This window comes from Bos indicus, chromosome 12, assembly GCF_029378745.1.
Source record: "Bos indicus isolate NIAB-ARS_2022 breed Sahiwal x Tharparkar chromosome 12, NIAB-ARS_B.indTharparkar_mat_pri_1.0, whole genome shotgun sequence".
In the NCBI taxonomy this organism is placed as follows: domain Eukaryota; kingdom Metazoa; phylum Chordata; class Mammalia; order Artiodactyla; family Bovidae; genus Bos; species Bos indicus.
Genome location: NC_091771.1, coordinates 69,960,748 through 69,978,135, shown reverse-complemented (window position 1 = coordinate 69,978,135; position 17,388 = coordinate 69,960,748). Strand labels below are relative to the sequence as shown.

General features: G+C 41.4%; 1 protein-coding gene across 1 annotated transcript in view; it reads right to left on the bottom strand.

Moving 5' to 3' along the window:
- Window positions 1-17,388, bottom strand: part of LOC109567078 (ATP-binding cassette sub-family C member 4-like) — a 383,334-nt gene that overhangs the window by 234,362 nt on the left and 131,584 nt on the right. The gene's annotated exons all lie outside the window — the stretch shown is intronic.

Genomic DNA, 17,388 nt, shown 5'->3' with positions numbered 1-17,388 from the left:
TCTTTGCCCCAGTCTTTTTTATGCATGTATGCTATGCTATGCTAAGTCACTTCAGTCGTGTCCGACTCTGTGTGACCTCATAGACGGCAGCCACAAGGCTCCCCCGTCCCTGGGGTTCTCCAGGCAAGAACACTGGAGTGGGTTGCCATTTCCTTCTCCAATGCATGAAAGTGAAAAGTGAAAGCGAAGTCGCTCAGTCGTGTCCGACTCTTAGCGACCCCATGGACTGCAGCCTACCAGACTCCTCCATCCATGGGATTTTCCAGGCAAGAGTACTGGAATGGGGTGCCATTGCCTTCTCTGTATGTATGTATAATTTGAAATAAATTTTTTTCAAAGGAAAAGCAAAGAACAACTAGTTAAAAATAGAATATGATAACCTGCTTCTGTGCAGGAAAAGGAAGACAGGATCCTTGCATTTCTCTCAAAGACTAACTGGTAGGAGATGTGATCAACTGTTTCCCTCTTCCTCTTACCCAGGTTCACTGAGACCCTAACACTGAGCATGGCTACTCCTACCTGCCCTGAGCCTGTGTTCAACAGGAGGCAGGATGGACGGATGGTGGTCTAAGGACTCCTCTGCAGACTCTCAACCACCGCAGCCTGAGTTCTCTCTCCACACCACCTCTCCCATCGTCAGCCAGGTATGGGCTCTCATCGATTCTGACACAGCTCAACCCTCTCCCAATTCTGCTTTTTTCTTGAAACAACACAATTTCAGACTCTCACTATTAATCTTACATCTCTCCTCCAGGAACCAACTACAAATAAATCTTATGTGACTAAAAATAACTGGGTGCATGCGCAGTTGGGGCAAATTCTGGACCCAAAAGATAGAAAGAGATCAAAAACCCAAACTGCCACTTTTTGAAAAGCCTGGAGCAAAAGCAGCATGTCAAAACAAAAGCAGGGTACTGCACATGTCCCTGCACACAATACCACCTTAGGAGTGGATGACACACCTAAACCACACCTGTGGCCTGACCCCTGGACACACCCCTACCCTCTCCCCATATAAGGAACAGGCTTGCCCCTCATGGGGGAGCGAGCAAGCAAGGGAAACTATTGTTTGTTTTCCCTCCCCACTGCTGGAGCAGGGGCCCCAATAAAGCCTTGCCTGAATTTCTTGTCTGGTCTCTAGTCAATTTCTATTGTTCAAGGAGGCTAAGAACCCTGGTAGCAGTTCCTTTCCCAGCTCTTCCCAACACCACTTCCTCCTGATCTCTTTACAGAGAGAGATCTAAGAGATCTAGATTTAACACCTCTAGGAGTGTTCACCATGCTTAAAACCCTCCAGTGACCAACAGTACCTAAATCCACACTCCCCAAGTGGCCTCTGCCTGGAGACCCTGAGTACTAACATCACCCATTCTTCTGCATCACCTCAAATACTAATCCTCCTGGGAGCCAATCAGAATGTCTTCAGCTTACACTTACTTCCTTACCTCTGAATTCCCATGGGGGATTACCATTACATCACATAGAGGGTGGATAACCATGTCATTCAAGCATTTACAGACACAGCCCCAACTCTAATGAGACTGAATCTTGCACAGAGTCAGCCCATCATGGGTATCTGCTAAAGGAAGGAACAGACTGTAGGGCTGTTCAAATCAGTCCAACTACAGACAAGCTACAGCCTTGCATAGTCAGAGCTAATACAGCAACAAGAAAAAAATTATATATGTTATAAATCTTGTCAAGGCAGAAATTCCAATTGAAGCTTAAGCATATTGCCAAAACATAAAACTTAATATTCAGTGTATGCATATTAGAATATAGAATTCTCCACCTTCAAAAATAAGAATTATGCCTTAAAAGAGGAAGAAAATCTGTTGAGCACTTGTCTATAAATAACACATCTGAGGGGGAAGTTACAATCTTCCAGAGGTTAGATGAGACTTCAGTCAATATCTGACCAGCTTGTAAAGGTGTCAGAAGTCCTGGCTGAATTCTCTAGCGACCATGGTGATGAAAAAACTGAAATTAAGTTGCCATTAGAGCCACTAGCACAGACCTGGGTTCTTGGACCCTTGAATCAATAGAAATTGATAAGAGATCAGATGAGAAATTCAGGCAAAGTTTTAGTGGGACTCATGCTGCAGTATGAGGGAGTGTAAAAGACAAGAACAAAGTCCGATTCCATGTTGGATCTGTTTCCTTTACTTTCAGTTCAGTTCAGTTGCTCAGTCGTGTCTTACTCTTTACGACCCCATGAATCTCAGCACGCCAGGCCTCCCTGTCCATCACCAACTCCTGGAGTTCATCCAGATTCACATCCATCGAGTCAGTGATGCCAGCCAGCCATCTCATCCTCTGTCGTCCCCTTCTCCTCCTGCCCCCAATCCCTCCCAGCATCAGAGTCTTTTCCAATGAGTCAACTCTTCGCATGAGGTGGCCAAAGTACTGGAGTTTCAGCTTTAGCATCATTCCTTCCAAAGAAATACCAGGGCTGATCTCCTTCAGAACGGACTGGTTGGATCTCCTTGCAGTCCAAGGGACTCTTAAGAGTCTTGTCCAAAACCACAATTCAAAGGCATCAATTCTTTGGCGCTCAGCCTTCTTCACATTCCAATTCTCACATCCATACATGACCACTGGAAAAACCATAGCCTTGACTAGACTAACATTTGTTGGCAAAGTAATGTCTCTGCTTTTGAATATGATATCTAGGTTGGTCATAACTTTCCTTCCAAGGAGTAAGCGTCTTTTAATTTCATGGCTGCACTTACCATCTGCAGTGATTTTGGAGCCTAAAAAACTAAAGTCTGACACTCTTTCCACTGTTTCCCCATATATTTCCCATGAAGTGATGGGATCAGATGCCATGATCTTCGTTTTCTGAATATTGAGCTTTAAGCCAACTTTTTCACTCTCCACTTTCACTTTCATCAAGAGGCTTTTGAGTTCCTCTTCACTTTCTGCTATAAGGGTGGTGTCATCTGCATATCTGTGGTTATTGATATTTCTCCCAGCAATCTTGATTCCAGCTTGTGTTTCTTCCAGTCCAGCGTTTCTCATGGTGTACTCTGCATATAAGTTAAATAAGCAGGGTGACAATATACAGCCTTGACAGACTTCTTTTCCTATTTGGGACCAGTCTGTTGTTCCATGTCCAGTTCTAACTGTTGCTTCCTAACCTGCATACAGGTTTCTCAAGAGGCAGATCAGGTGGTCTGGTATTCCATCTCTTTCAGAATTTTCCACAGTTGATTGTGATCCACAGTCAAAGGCTTTGGCATAGTCAATAAAGCAGAAATAGATGTTTTTCTGGAACTGTCTTGATTTTTCAATGATCCAGAGGATGTTGGCAATTTGATCTCTGGTTCCTCTACCTTTTCTAAAACCAGCTTGAACATCTGGAAATTCATGGTTCACGTATTGCTGCAGCCTGGCTTGGAGAATTTTGAGCATTATTTTACTAGCATGTGAGTTGAGTGCAATTGTGCGGTAGTTTGAGCATTCTTTGGCATTGCCTTTCTTTGGGATTGGAATGAAAACTGACCTTTTCCAGTCCTGTGGCCATTGCTGAGTTTTCCAAATTTGCTGGCATAGTGAGTGCAGCACTTTCAAAGCATCATCTTTCAGGATTTGAAATAGCTCAACTGGAATTCCATCACCTCCACTAGCTTTGCTCATAGTGATGCTTTCTAAGGCCCACTTGGCTTCACATTCCAGGATGTCTGGCTCTAGGTCAGTGATCACACCATCAGTGATTATCTGGGTCATGAAGATCTTTTTTGTATAGTTCTTCTGTGTATTCTTGCCATCTCTTCTTAATATCTTCTGCTTCTGTTAGGTCCATACCATTTCTGTCCTTTATCGAGCCCATCTTTGCATGAAATGTTCCCTTGGTATCTCTAATTTTCTTGAAGAGATCTCTAGTCTTTCCCATTCTGTTGTTTTCCTCTATTTCTTTGCATTGATCTCTGAAGAAGGCTTTCTTATTTCTTCTTGCTATTCTTTGGAACTCTGCATTCAGATGCTTATATCTTTCCTTTTCTCCTTTGCTTTATGCTTCTCTTCTTTTCACAGCTATTTGTAAGGCCTCCTCTGGCAGCCATTTTGCTTTTTTGCATTTCTTTTCCACGGGGATGGTCTTGATCCCTGTCTCCTGTACCATGTCACGAACCTCAGTCCATAGCTCATCAGGCACTCTATCTATCAAATCTAGACCCTTAAATCTATTTCTCACTTCCACTGTATAATCATAAGGGATTTGATTTAGGTCATACCTGAATGGTCTAGTGACTTTCCCTACTTCAATTTAAGTCTGAATTTGGCAATAAGGAGTTCATGATCTGAGCCACAGTCAGCTCCTGGTCTTGTTTTTGCTGACTATATAGAACTTCTCCATCTTTGGCTGCAAATAATATAATCAATCTGATTTTGGTGTTGACCATCTGGTGATGTCCATGTGTAGAGTCTTCTCTTGTGTTGTTGGAAGAGGGTGTTTGTTATGATCAGTGCATTTTCTTGGCAAAACTCTATTAGTCTTTGCCCTGCTTCATTCCATATTCCAAGGCCAAATTTGCCTGTTACTCCAGGTGTTTCTTGACTTCCTACTTTTGCATTCCAGTCCCCTATAATGAAAAGGACACCTTTTTTGGCTGTTAGTTCTAAAAGGTCTTGTAGGTCTTCATAGAACTGTTCAACTTCAGCTTCTTCAGCCTTACAGGTTGGGGCATAGACTTGGATTACTGTGATACTGAATGGTTTGCCTTGGAACTTTTGTTATTATAATCATTGTCTATAGCTTTAAGATACACAATGGCCTGGTTTCAAGGAACCCTGCCTCTCTGTCTGAATGTTAAACCAAAATGCCTTTGTTCATGGAAACATCCTGAAGCTGTCCACCTGAGAACGGCTGCAAAAAAGAAGAAATTAATACATCCCCTACCCGAGGCTAGCCATTCCAAGAGATATTTGCAAGATTAATGACCTTTTTACTTTACTTCCTCACCTCTTCCTGCTCTGTAGTCTACAAAAGAAACCTGCATTCAGGACCAAATAAGATGGTTATTTTGAGACAGTAGTCTGCCATCTTCTTGATCAGATAGCTTTCCAAAAAGTTGTATTTCTTGCCTCAACACATTGTCTCTGATATATTGGACTGCCATGTAATAAGCAGAGTGCACTTTGACTTAGGAGTGGAAACAACTAACACGTGTCCTTGCTCACTCACAGGGGGCTGGGGTGGGGGCTAAACTAGTTCCTTAAATGGAGCGAAAATTGAGGCGGATCAGTGGATGGGACTGAAGAGGTGGCTTAGGTGGTCTGCCCACCCCTTTGATGGTGCTATGTGCGGGGATCATGTGCAGTACATTGCTTTTGCTCTGGGTACCTCAGAAATGGCAGTTTGGTTTTGGCCTTTTGTATCTTATTGCTCATAATTTATCCCAACTGCCAGTGCATGCAGTTATTTTTAGTCTCATAGTTTCTTATGTCTTATAGTTTCTTTAGTCTTATAGTTTCTTTATATTTTGTTGCTCAAAGAGATGTTTTTACACCTATAAGCAGTCCAGTAAAGCATCCCACATCTCAGTCTATCTCACCATGAAGTGCAGGACAAGCACAGGTCATTCAGGAAAGTATCAGGGTCAGAACTAGAGCCAAAAAGATTGACTTTCCAATGGCTAATAGGGGGAAATCTAAGCAGCTTTGTGAAAAATATAACCTCAGAGAAACATTTTACTGGATGTAAAAGTTATTTAAGATTTTTAGTGCTTTGAAGTTAAAACAAGATCTTTTGAAATCCTATTGAAGTAATGCAATGCCAAAACTGCAGGGCCCCTTTCCTCACTTAAAGAAAAATAGATGGACTTCTTGGTATGTGGTTATAATATCAATAAATTTTCATTTTATGTACATGGAAAAAAGGAAATTGAAAAGCATGTATAAACAAGAGGATACAATGCTATGAAACCCATATGCAGGTCCACAGGTAAAACCACTAAACCCCCTCCAAGGTGAGCAGGGGTGGTGGATTTTCTTCCTAGGGCTCCCAGACATGATAAGTGGAAATTATGAGAGATGACTATACAGTCTACGAAGTACCAGGCTGCAGGAAGCAGCAGGGCTCAACACCATACTATCTTCTAAACTCTATACCTCATAATGATCCCAGGTGATCTACGGTCAAACCTTGCCCAGTTTTGACCACCTAGTCAGTAAACTCAGCTGATCTTTTCTTTCTTTCCTGTTTCCAAATTCACCTTTTAATTGGGATTAACACATATAAGTGAGAGGCATGGGAAGGAAGAAAAACGAACATCAGATCAGATAATTATATTTATTTCCTATTTCCTTTTAGAAACTAGGAAGGAGGTTGAATCAGACTTGGCTCATCATTGGGGTGGATCGTATAGCAAACACTGGGGGATTTCAAAAGCCTCTCAGAATACAAAACCGAGTTTATGATCTTCTCTTTCCCTTGTTGTTCAGTCACTCAGTTGAATCTAACTCTTTGAGACCCTAACGACTGCAGCACGCCAGGCTTCCCTGTACTTCACCATCTCCAGCAGCTAGCTCAAACTCACGTCCATCGCGTCAGTGATGCCATCCAACCATCTCATCCTCTGTTGTCCCCTTCTCCTCCCACCTTCAATCTTTCCCAGCATCAGGGTCTTTTCTAATGAGTCAGGTCTTAGCATCAGGTTGTCAAAGTATTTGAGTTTCAGCTTCAGCATCAGTCCTTTCAATGAATAGTCAGGTTTGATTTCCTTGAGGAACGACTAGTTGAATCTCCTTGCAGTTCAAGGGACTCTCAAGAGTCTTCTCCAACACCATAATTCAAAAGCATCAATTCTTCAGTGTTCACCTTTCTTTATGGTCCAACTCTGACATCCATACATGAATACTGGAAAAACCATAGCCTTGACAATATGGATCTTTGTCAGCAAAGTATTGTCTCTGCTTTTTAACACGCTGTCTGTGGAAAATTCTGAAAGAGATGGAAATACTAGACAACCTGACCTGCCTCTTGAGAAATCTGTATGCAGGTCAGGAAGCAACAGTTAGAACTGGACATGAAACAACAGACTGGTTCCAAATAGGAAAAGGAGTACATCAAGGCTGTATATTGTCACCCGGCTTATTTACCTTATATGCAGAGTACATCATGAGAAACATTGGGCTAGATGAAGCACAAGCTGGAATCAAGATTTCCGGGAGAAATATCAATCACCTCAGATATGCAGATGACACCACCCTTATGACAGAAAGTGAAGAAGAACTAAAAAGCCTCTTGATGAAAGTGAAAGAGGAGAGTGAAAAAGTTGGCTGAAAGCTCAACATTCGTAAAATGAAGATCATGGCATCTGGTCCCATCACTTCATGGGAAATAGATGGGGAAACAATGGCTGACTTCATTTTGGGGGGCTCCAAAATCACTGCAGATGGTGATTGCAGCCATTAAATTAAAAGACACTTACTCCTTGGAAGGAAAGTTATGACCAACCTAGACAGCATATTAAAAAGCAGAGACATTACGTTGCCAACAAAGGCCCGTCTAGTCAAGGCTATGGTTTTTCCAGTAGTCATGTATGGATGTGAGAGTTGTACCATAAAGAAAGCTGAGTGCTGAAGAATTGATGCTTTTGAATGTGGTTTTGGAGAAGACTCTTGAGAGTCCCTTGGACTGCAAGGAGATCCAACCAGTCCATTCTAAAGGAGGGTTCAGGATGGGGAACACATGTATACCTGTGGCGGATTCATTTTGATATTTGGCAAAACTAATACAATTATGTAAAGTTTAAAAATAAAATTAAGAAAAAAAGGAAATCAGTCCTGGGTGTTCATTAGAAGTGATGCTGGAGCTGAAATTCCAATCCTTTGGTCACCTGATATGAAGAGCTGAGTCATTAGAAAAGACCCTGATGCTGGGAAAGATTGAGGGCAGGAGGAAAAGGGGATGACAGAGGATGAGATGGTTGTATGGCATCACCAACTCAATGGACATGAGTTTGGGAAAACTCCGGGAGTTGGTGATAGACAGGAAGTCCTGGCACACTGCAGTCCATGGGGTCGCAAACAGTCAGAAATGACTGAGTGACTGAACTGAACTGAACTTAGGATTGTCATAGATTTTCTTTCAAGGAGCAAGCGTCTTTTAATTTCATGGCTGCAGTCACCATCTGCAGCGATTTTGGAGCCAAAAAATAAATAAATAAATAAAGTCTCTCACTGTTTCCACTGTTTCCCTATCTATTTGCCATGGAGTGATGGAACCGGATGCCATGATCTTCATTTTATGAATGTTGAATTTTAAGACAACTTTTTGGCTTTCCTCTTTCACTTTCATCAACAGGCTGTTTAGTTCTTCTTCACTTTCTGCCATAAGGGTGATGTCATCTGCATATCTGAGGTAATTGCTATTTCTCCCTGCAATCTTGATTCCAGCTTGTGTTTCATCCAGTCCAGCATTTCTCATGACGCACTATGCATATAAGTTAAATAAGCAGGGTGACAATATACTGCCTTGATGTACTCTTTTCTGTATTGGGAACCAGTCATTGTTTCATGTCTGGTTCTAACAGTTGCTACTTGACCTACTTATAGATCTCTCAGGAAGCAGGTAAGGTGGTCTGGTATTCCCATCTCCTGAAGAATTTTCAACAGTATTTTTGTGATCCACACAATCAAAGCCTTTGGCGTAGTCAATAAAGCAGAGGTAGATGTTTTTCTGGAACTCTCTTGCTTTTTCTATAATCCAACGGATGTTGGCAATTTGATCTCTGGCTCCTCTGCCTTTTCTAAATCCAGATTGAACATCTATAAATTCTCATTTCACATATTGTTGAAGCCTAGCTTGGAAAATGTTCAGCATTACCTTGCTAGCATGTGAGAGGAATGCAATTGTGCAGTAGCTTGAACATTCTTTGGCATTGTCTTTTTTGGGATTGGAATGAAAACTGACCTTTTCCAGTCCTGTGGCTACTGCTGGGTTTCCAAATTTGCCAGGGTATTAGAACTCTATATTTCAACAAATTCAGGTATTTTACAGCCCCATAACCCAAAACAGCCCAGCATTCACCTCTCCCTTCCTGCCATACCCAATTCAAGACATGCGCTGAGTTGTGCTTGAATGCTCTGAAATCTGGCCAAGTCTATTTCACCCTAAACCAAACCACATCATCTCGCCCCTGGACCATGTACTGCTCCTGACCCACTCATCTCCCTGCCTCTGTTCTAGGTTCCCACCCCACCTCCCTGTCCAGTTCCCAAGGCTGCAGCCAGGCTGAGTTCTGAGACACTAAAAACCTTAACTTGTGATTTCCTTTCAGTTCCCTCCTCAGGCCTCCAGTACTTCCTACTCTGCAGCCTCAAACATCTTTGTTTCCTTCTTATGCACTAAAAGCCTTTGTCACAGTCACCATCCCCATGAAAATGCAAAGTATCAGCTTCCCACCTCCCCCACCCCCACACATGAAATTCTCCAGTCTTCCCAGGAAGTACCATCTCCAAAATTAAACCAGCATCTCTAACAAAGTACCTCATTTCAACTCAGACTTCTCCTTCCAAGGACTAATGACACAAAAACACACATCCACAGTGAGTTTCACTATTTGGTTTGTTATTAACCCTCCACTTGATGAAAGGAATTCCAAGCAGGACAGACTTCTCTGTATTTCCTTACCAGCCATTATACATACACACCTAGCCTGTGCCAGGCTTCAATTATGTATTCAATTATCTTGGTGATGGAATAGATGAATAAATTCCAAATCTTCCCCTAAAACATCTAGTGTAAACCAAGACAGGTTTTTCCTCTCAACTAATTTTACTTTTCAAATGATCTTGACATCCTCTTTATTGGATTTGCACAGTTTGGATTTGTTTGCTCTTTTCCACAACTAGGGCACTGTTTCCCAAATGTGACCTATTTTCAGGTACCCAGGGACATTTACTAAAGGTGTATTAATAGACACCTCGGATTCCAGCCAACACCTAGTGAATCAGAATCTCCAAGGTGTGATCATTTAGTTTTAATAAGCACTACAGGTGATTCTGATAAACTAGAGAACTAACCTTTTTAAGGGTTAGAGAAATCAAATGAACTCAAAAAGAGGCTAAAATCTAAAATTTTAAATTATATATGTTTCAATAATGATTTCAACCCACCAGGAAGCAGTTTGCCATTCTGACACTAACCCTTCTCATCACTCTATTCTTGGCCATTTGTCCCACATTTACTGAAAATGACTGTCAAAAAGATGTCAATTCCTAGACCATCTTCCAGCCAGAAATTTTATGTACATGAGGGAAAATTGGTGTTTCTTGCCCAAATCAAATGTGCTTCCTTTACCAGGACACAAAGAAACCTGACAAAGTCAGCACCAGGAAAATTCAAAGTTCTCAGCAGGTCATAATGTTAATGTTATTGCACACACCTACATAGGAAGGAATTTCAAGCCTCAGACACAGTTCAGTTGAATTTTGATGGAAAAAAAAATCCTACCCAAATATTTGAGCACAATTCCATAAAAACCTTATTTAACACCCCTTTTGTGCTACACTCTTTGGTGCACCACATAATCCACCAAAGAATAAGAGTTAACATTTTTCCCACTAAAACCACGCTTAATGGTTAGGCATTTGCAGAATCCCTCCCAGATATGATGGAGCTGGATGGTTCCATCAGTTACATACTTTCTGGGCACCTGCTATTTTTGAGGACTACAAAGACGAATGAGGCACTGTATCTGCCCTTTAGATAAGTCTGCAGTTCAGGGAAGGAAAGAAATCCACAAACACATGGTTTAGTGAGTGCAAAGTCACATCCATGAGCTCAAAGGAAGAGATGGGGATTAAAGAGGGTGTGATGGTTAATTTTATGTCAACTTGACTAAACCACAGTCTTCAGACACCTGCTCAAACACACCTGGTTATTACAGTGAAAGTATTTTTAGATGAGATTAGTATTAAAACCAGTAGACTCAGTAAAGCAGATTATCCTCTTGTAGAAGAATACTAAGTAGCCAAGATGGAAATGGTCTGGCTCTTTTGCCCCACTTCTAGAAACAATGGTGTTACATGATTCTGTAATGGCTGAGATCATCTATAGCACTGCACAGGAACAATACAAAGTAATAGCTTGGCCACTTGCCACTTCTGTTCATGTATACCTTATAAGCCCACCTGAAAATCCCTGCTGCTGCTGTATCAGCCACTAGCAAATAAAGCATGCCTGTAGTTCCTATTGGAGAAGGTAATGGCACCCCACTCCAGCAATGGCAACCCACTTCAGTACTCTTGCCTAGAAAATCCCATGGACGGAGGAGCCTGCTCGGCTGCAGTCCATGGGGTCGATAAGAGTCGGGCACGACTGAGCAACCTCACTTTCACTTTTCACTTTCATGCATTGGAGAAGGAAATGGCAACCCACTCCAGTGGTCTTGCCTGGAGAATCCCAGGGATGGGGGAGCCTGGTGGGCTGCCCTCTATGGGGTCGCACAGAGTCGGACATGACCGAAGTGACTTAGCAGCAGCAGTTCCTATGGCTCCTCACACTTTCATCCAGCTTTCCGACTCACACTTTGTCTACCCTAGGGTCAGAGACCAGCGAGAAACCTGTATAATGTGGGTGGGCCTCATGCAATTAGTCAAAGGCCTTAAGAGAAAAAAGACTAACATACAATGGAGAAAACACAGCCTCTTCAATCAGTGATGATGAAAAAACTGGACAGCTACTTGTAAAAGAAAGGTATTAGAACATTTCCTAACACCACACACAAAAATAAACTTGAAACGGATTAAATGTAAGGCCAGAAACTACAAAACTTTTAGAGGAAAAGTAGGCAGAACACTCTTTGACAAAAATCACATCAACATTCTCTTTAACCCAATTCCTAGAGTAATGGAAATAAAAACAAAAATAAACAAATGGGATATAATTAAACTTAAAAGCTTTTGCACAGCAAAGGAAACAATAAATATGATGAAAAGACAACCATCAGAATAGGAGAAAATAATTGCAGATGAAACAACTGACAAAGGATTAGTCTACAAAATATATAAGCTCATGAAATGTATCAGAAAAACAAACAACCCAATCAAAAAATGAGCAGAAGATCTAAGCGGACACTTCTCCAAAGACATACAGATAGCCAATAAACATATGAAAAGATGCTCAACATCACTCATTATTCAGTTCAGTTCAGTTCAGTTCAGTCAGTTGTCTCCGACTCTTTTCGAACCCATGAATTGCAGCACGCCAAGGCCTCCCTGTCCATCACCAACTCCCAGAGTTCACTCAAACACATATCCATCGAGTCGGTGATGCCATCCAGCCATCTCACCCTCTGTCGTCCCCTTCTCCTCCTGCCCCCTCTCCCAGCATCAGAGTCTTTTCCAATGAGTCAACTCTTCGCATGAGGTGGCCAAAGTACTGGAGTTTCAGCTTCAGCATCATTCCTTCCAAAGAACACCCAGGACTGATTTCCTTTAGAATGGACTGGTTGGATCTCCCTGCAGTCCAAGAGACTCTCAAGAGTCTTCTCCAACACCACAATTCAAAAGCATCAATTCTTCGGTGCTGTTTTCTTCACAATCCAACTCTCACATGACTACTGGAAAAACGATAGCCTTGACTAGATGGACCTTTGTTGGCAAAGTAATGTCTCTGCTTTTGAATATGCTATCTAGGTTGGTCATAACTTTCCTTCCAAGGAGTAAGTGTCTTTTAATTTCATGGCTGCAATCATCATCTGCAGTGATTTTGGAGCCCAAAAAAAAAAAAACTCTGACACTATTTCCACTGTTTCCCCATCTATTTGCCATGAAATGATGGGACTGGATGTCATGATCTTAGTTTTCTGAATGTTGAGCTTTAAGCCAACTTTTTCACTCTCCTATTTCACCTTCATCAAGATGCTTTTTAGTTCCTCTTCACTTTCTGCCATACGGGTGGTGTCATCTGCATATCTGAGGGTATTGATATTTCCCTGAGCAATCTTGATTCCAGCTTGTGCTTCTTCCAGCCCAGCATTTCTCATGATGTACTCTGCATATAAGGTAAATAAGCCGGGTGACAATATACAGCCTTGACAGACTCCTTTTCCTATTTGGAATCAGTCTGTTATTCCATGTCCAGTTCTAACTGTTGCTTCCTGACCTGCATATAGGTTTCTTAAGAGGCAGGTCAAGTGGTCTGGTATTCCCATCTCTTTTAGAATTTTCCGCAGTTTATTATGATCCACACAGTCAAAGGCTTTGGCATAGTCAATAAAGCAGAAATAGATGTTTTCCTGGAACTCTCTTGCTTTTTCCATGATCCAGCAGATGTTGGCAATTTGATCTCTGGTTCCTCTGCCTTTTCTAAAACCAGCTTGAACATCTGGAAGTTCACGGTTCACGTATTGCTGAAGCCTGGCTTGGAGAATTTTGAGCATTATTTTACTAGCATGTGAGATGAGTGCAATTGTGTGGTAGTTTGAGCATTCTTTGGCATTGCCTTTCTTTGGGATTGAAATGAAACTGGCCTTTTCCAGTCCTGTGGCCACTGCTGAGTTTTCCAAATTTGCTGGCATATTGAATGCAGCACTTTCACAGAATCATCTTTCAGGATTTGAAATAGCTCAACTGGAATTCCATCACCTCCACTAGCTTTGTTTGTAGTGATGCTTTCTAAGCCAGGATGTCTGGCTCTAGGTCAGTAATCACACCATCGTGATTATCTTGGTTGTGAAAATCTTTTTTGTACAGTTCTTTTGTGTATTCTTGCCACCACTTCTTAATATCTTCAGCTTCTGTTAGGTCCATACCATTTATGTCCTTTATCAAGACCATCTTTGCATGAAATGTTCCCTTGGTATCTCTAATTTTCTTGAAGAGATCTCTAGTCTTTCCCATTCTGTTGTTTTCCTCTATTTCTTTGCATTGATCTCTGAGGAAGGCTTTCTTATCTCTTCTTGCTATTCTTTGGAACTCTGCATTCAGATGCTTATATCTTCCCTTTTCTCCTTTGCTTTTCACTTCTCTTCTTTTCACAGTTATTTGTAAGGCCTCCCCAATCAGCCATTTTGCTTTTTTTGCATTTCTTTTTGACACGCAAATCAAAACTAAATGAGATATCACCTCATACCACTCAAATTGGCCATCATCAAAAAACCTTCAAACAATAAATTCTGGAGAGGATGTGGAAAAGGGGGGACTCTCTTACACTGTTGGTGGGCATGTAAATCCATACAAGCCACTATGGAGAACAGTATGGAAGTCCTTAAAATTCTAGGAATAAAACTACCACATGACCCAGAAATTCACCACTGAGCACTGACTCTGAGAAAAATCATAATGCAAAAAGACATGTGTACCTCAGTGTTGACTGTAGCACTATTTACAATAGCCAGGACATGGAAGCAATCTAGATATATATCGACAGATGAATGGATAAAGAAATCGTGGTGTATATATATACAACGGAATATTTGTTGTTGTTTTTCCATCACTAAGTCGTGTCTGACTCTTTGCAACCCCATGGACTGCAGCACACCAGGCCTCCGTGTCCTTCATCATCTCCCAGAGTTTGTACAAATTCAAGTCTGTTGAATCAGTGATGTCATCCAACCATCTCATCCTCTGTTGCCCGCTTCATCTCCTGCCCTCAATCTTTCCCAGCATCAGAGTCTTTTCCATTGAGTTAGCTCTTCACATCAGGTGGCCAAATTATTGGAGCTGCAGCTTCAACATCAGTCCTTCCTATTAATATCCAGGGTTGATTTCCTTTAGAATTGACTGGTTTGATCTCCTTGCTGTCCAAGGGACTTTCACGAGTCTTCTCCAGCACCACAATTTGAAAGCATCAATTCTTTGGTGCTCAGCCTTCTTTATGGTCCAGCTCTCACATCTATATACAACTACTAGAAAGACCATAACTTTGGCTATACAGACCTTACATCTTGTTAGCAAGATGATGTCTTTCCTTTTTATTTTTATTTATTTTTTATTTTTTTAAATTTTATTTTATTTTTAAACTTTACAATATGGTATTAGTTTTGCCAAATATCAAAATGAATCTGCCACAGGTATACCTGTGTTCCCCATCCTGAACCCTCCTCCCTCCTCCCTCCCCATACCCTCCCTCTGGATCGTCCCAGTGCACCAGCCCCAAGCATCCAGTATCGTGCATCAAACCTGGACTGGCGACTCATTTCATACATGATATTATACACGTTAGGCTGTCTAGGTTTGTCATAGTTTCCTGCCAAGAAACAAGTGTCTTCTAATTTCAAGGCTGCAGTCACCATCTGCAGTGATTTTAGAGCTCAAGAAGAGAAAACCTGTCACTGTTTAAAACTTTTCCCCTTCTATTTACCATGAAGTGATGGGATCAGATGCCATGATCTTAGTTTTTTAATACAGAGTTTTAAACCAGCTTTTTCACTCTACTTTTTCACCCTCATTAAGAGGCTCTTTAGTTCTTCTTTGCTTTGTGCCATTAGAGTAGTATCATCTACATATCTGAGGTTGCTGATATTTCTCCCAGCATTCTTTGATCCCTGTTTGCAACTCACAAATGCCAGTCTTGCATTTCTCATAATGTACTCTGCATATAAGTTAAATAAACATGGTGACAATATACAGCCTTGTTGTATTCCTTTCCCAATTTTGAACCAGTCCATTGTTCCATGTCCAGTTCTAACTGTTGTTTCTTGACCTGCATACAGGTTTCTCAGGAGACAGGTAAGATGGTCTGGTATTCCCAATTATTTAAGAATTTTCCAGTTTGTTGTAATCCATACAGTCATAGGCTTTGGCATAGTCAATGAAGCAGAAATAAATGTTTTTCTGGAATTCCCTTGCTTTCTCTAAGATCCAATGAAATTTGGCAATGCCATAAAAAGGAATGAATTTGAGTCAGTTATAGTGAGGTGGATGAAACTACAGCATGTTATATACAGAGAAGTAAGTCAGAAAAAGAAAAATAAATATCATAAATTAATGTATAAATATGGAATCTAGAAAAATGATATTGATGAATCTATTTGCATGGAAGGAATGGAGAAGCAGATGTAGAGAACAGACTTGTGGACACAGCAGGGGAAGGAGAGGGTGGGACATACATTGAGAGAGAAAAATAGCACTAACATATATACACTATCGTGTTAAAACAGAGGTGGCTCAGTGGTAAAGAATCAACTTGCCAATGCAGAAGACACAGGTTCAGTCCCTGGGTTGGGAAGATCCCCTGGAGTAGGAAATGGCAACCCACTCCAGTATTTTTGCCTGAAGAGTCCCATGGACAGAGGAGCCTAGTGGGCTACAGTCCAGGGGGTTGCAAAGAGTTGGACATGACTGAGCAACTTAGCTAGAGAGAAGTTGCTGTGCAACACAGGGAGCTCAACCTGGTGCTCTGTGACAACCTAGAGGGGTGGGATGTGGAGGGGAGGGAGGTTTAAGAGGGAAGTGATATATATGTATAATTATGACTGATTCATGACATTGTATGGCAGAAATCAACATAACATTGTAAAGTAATTATCCTCCAATTAAAAATAAATAAATAAAATGAAAATAGGGCTTCCCTGGTAGCTCAGATGGTAAAGAATCTGACTACAATGCAGGAGACCTGGGTTCGATCCCTGGGTTGGGAAGAACTGCTAGAAAAGGAAATGGCAACCAACTCCAGTATTCTTGCCTGGAGAATTCCACGGACAGAGGAGCCTGGTGTGCTACAATCCACAGGAGTGAAAAGAGTTGGAGGTTTAAGAGGGGATATATGTATAATTATGACTGATTCACTATCTTGTACAGCAGAAATCAACACAACATTGTAAAGCAATTATCTTCCAATTAAAAATAAATAAATAAAATGAAAATAAGAAAAAAAGAGAAAAAAGACTGACCAACTCCAAACAGGAGGAAATTCTGTGTCAAGATCATCTTTGGACTCCAGATACATTTTAGCATAAAGTCTGATAGTTTTAACCTTCTTTTATCTCATGATGGCTGGCAAGACTTTCAGACTAAGTTTGTTAATCAAGACTGAGTGTTCCTATTTATCTACAAGACTCAAGAGCCCAGACCAGGAGTCAGGCCAGCAGAGTCTACATGAACACCAGGATGTGTTAGCCACAACTCCTCTCTTTAGAGAGCAGGCCCACTGACAGACACAGAAAACAAAGGGAAGATTCAGATCTATTTCCACTTGATAAGATCCAGCTCCCCTAAGTTGAAACACACTACCACACATACATACCAAAGATCAATGTTCCAGGAATGCTAACCCCAGTCTGCTCCCTCCCTCTGCATTTCTCCAGCTTCTAGTGCAGGTTGAGCCACCCTGGGCCTCTGTAGGCTCCCAGCCATTTCCTGTAATTGTTGTTTCAGTCAATCCAGTATGTATTTGATGCCCATGGTATGTCCAGTATGGTCCAGGCACTACATTAA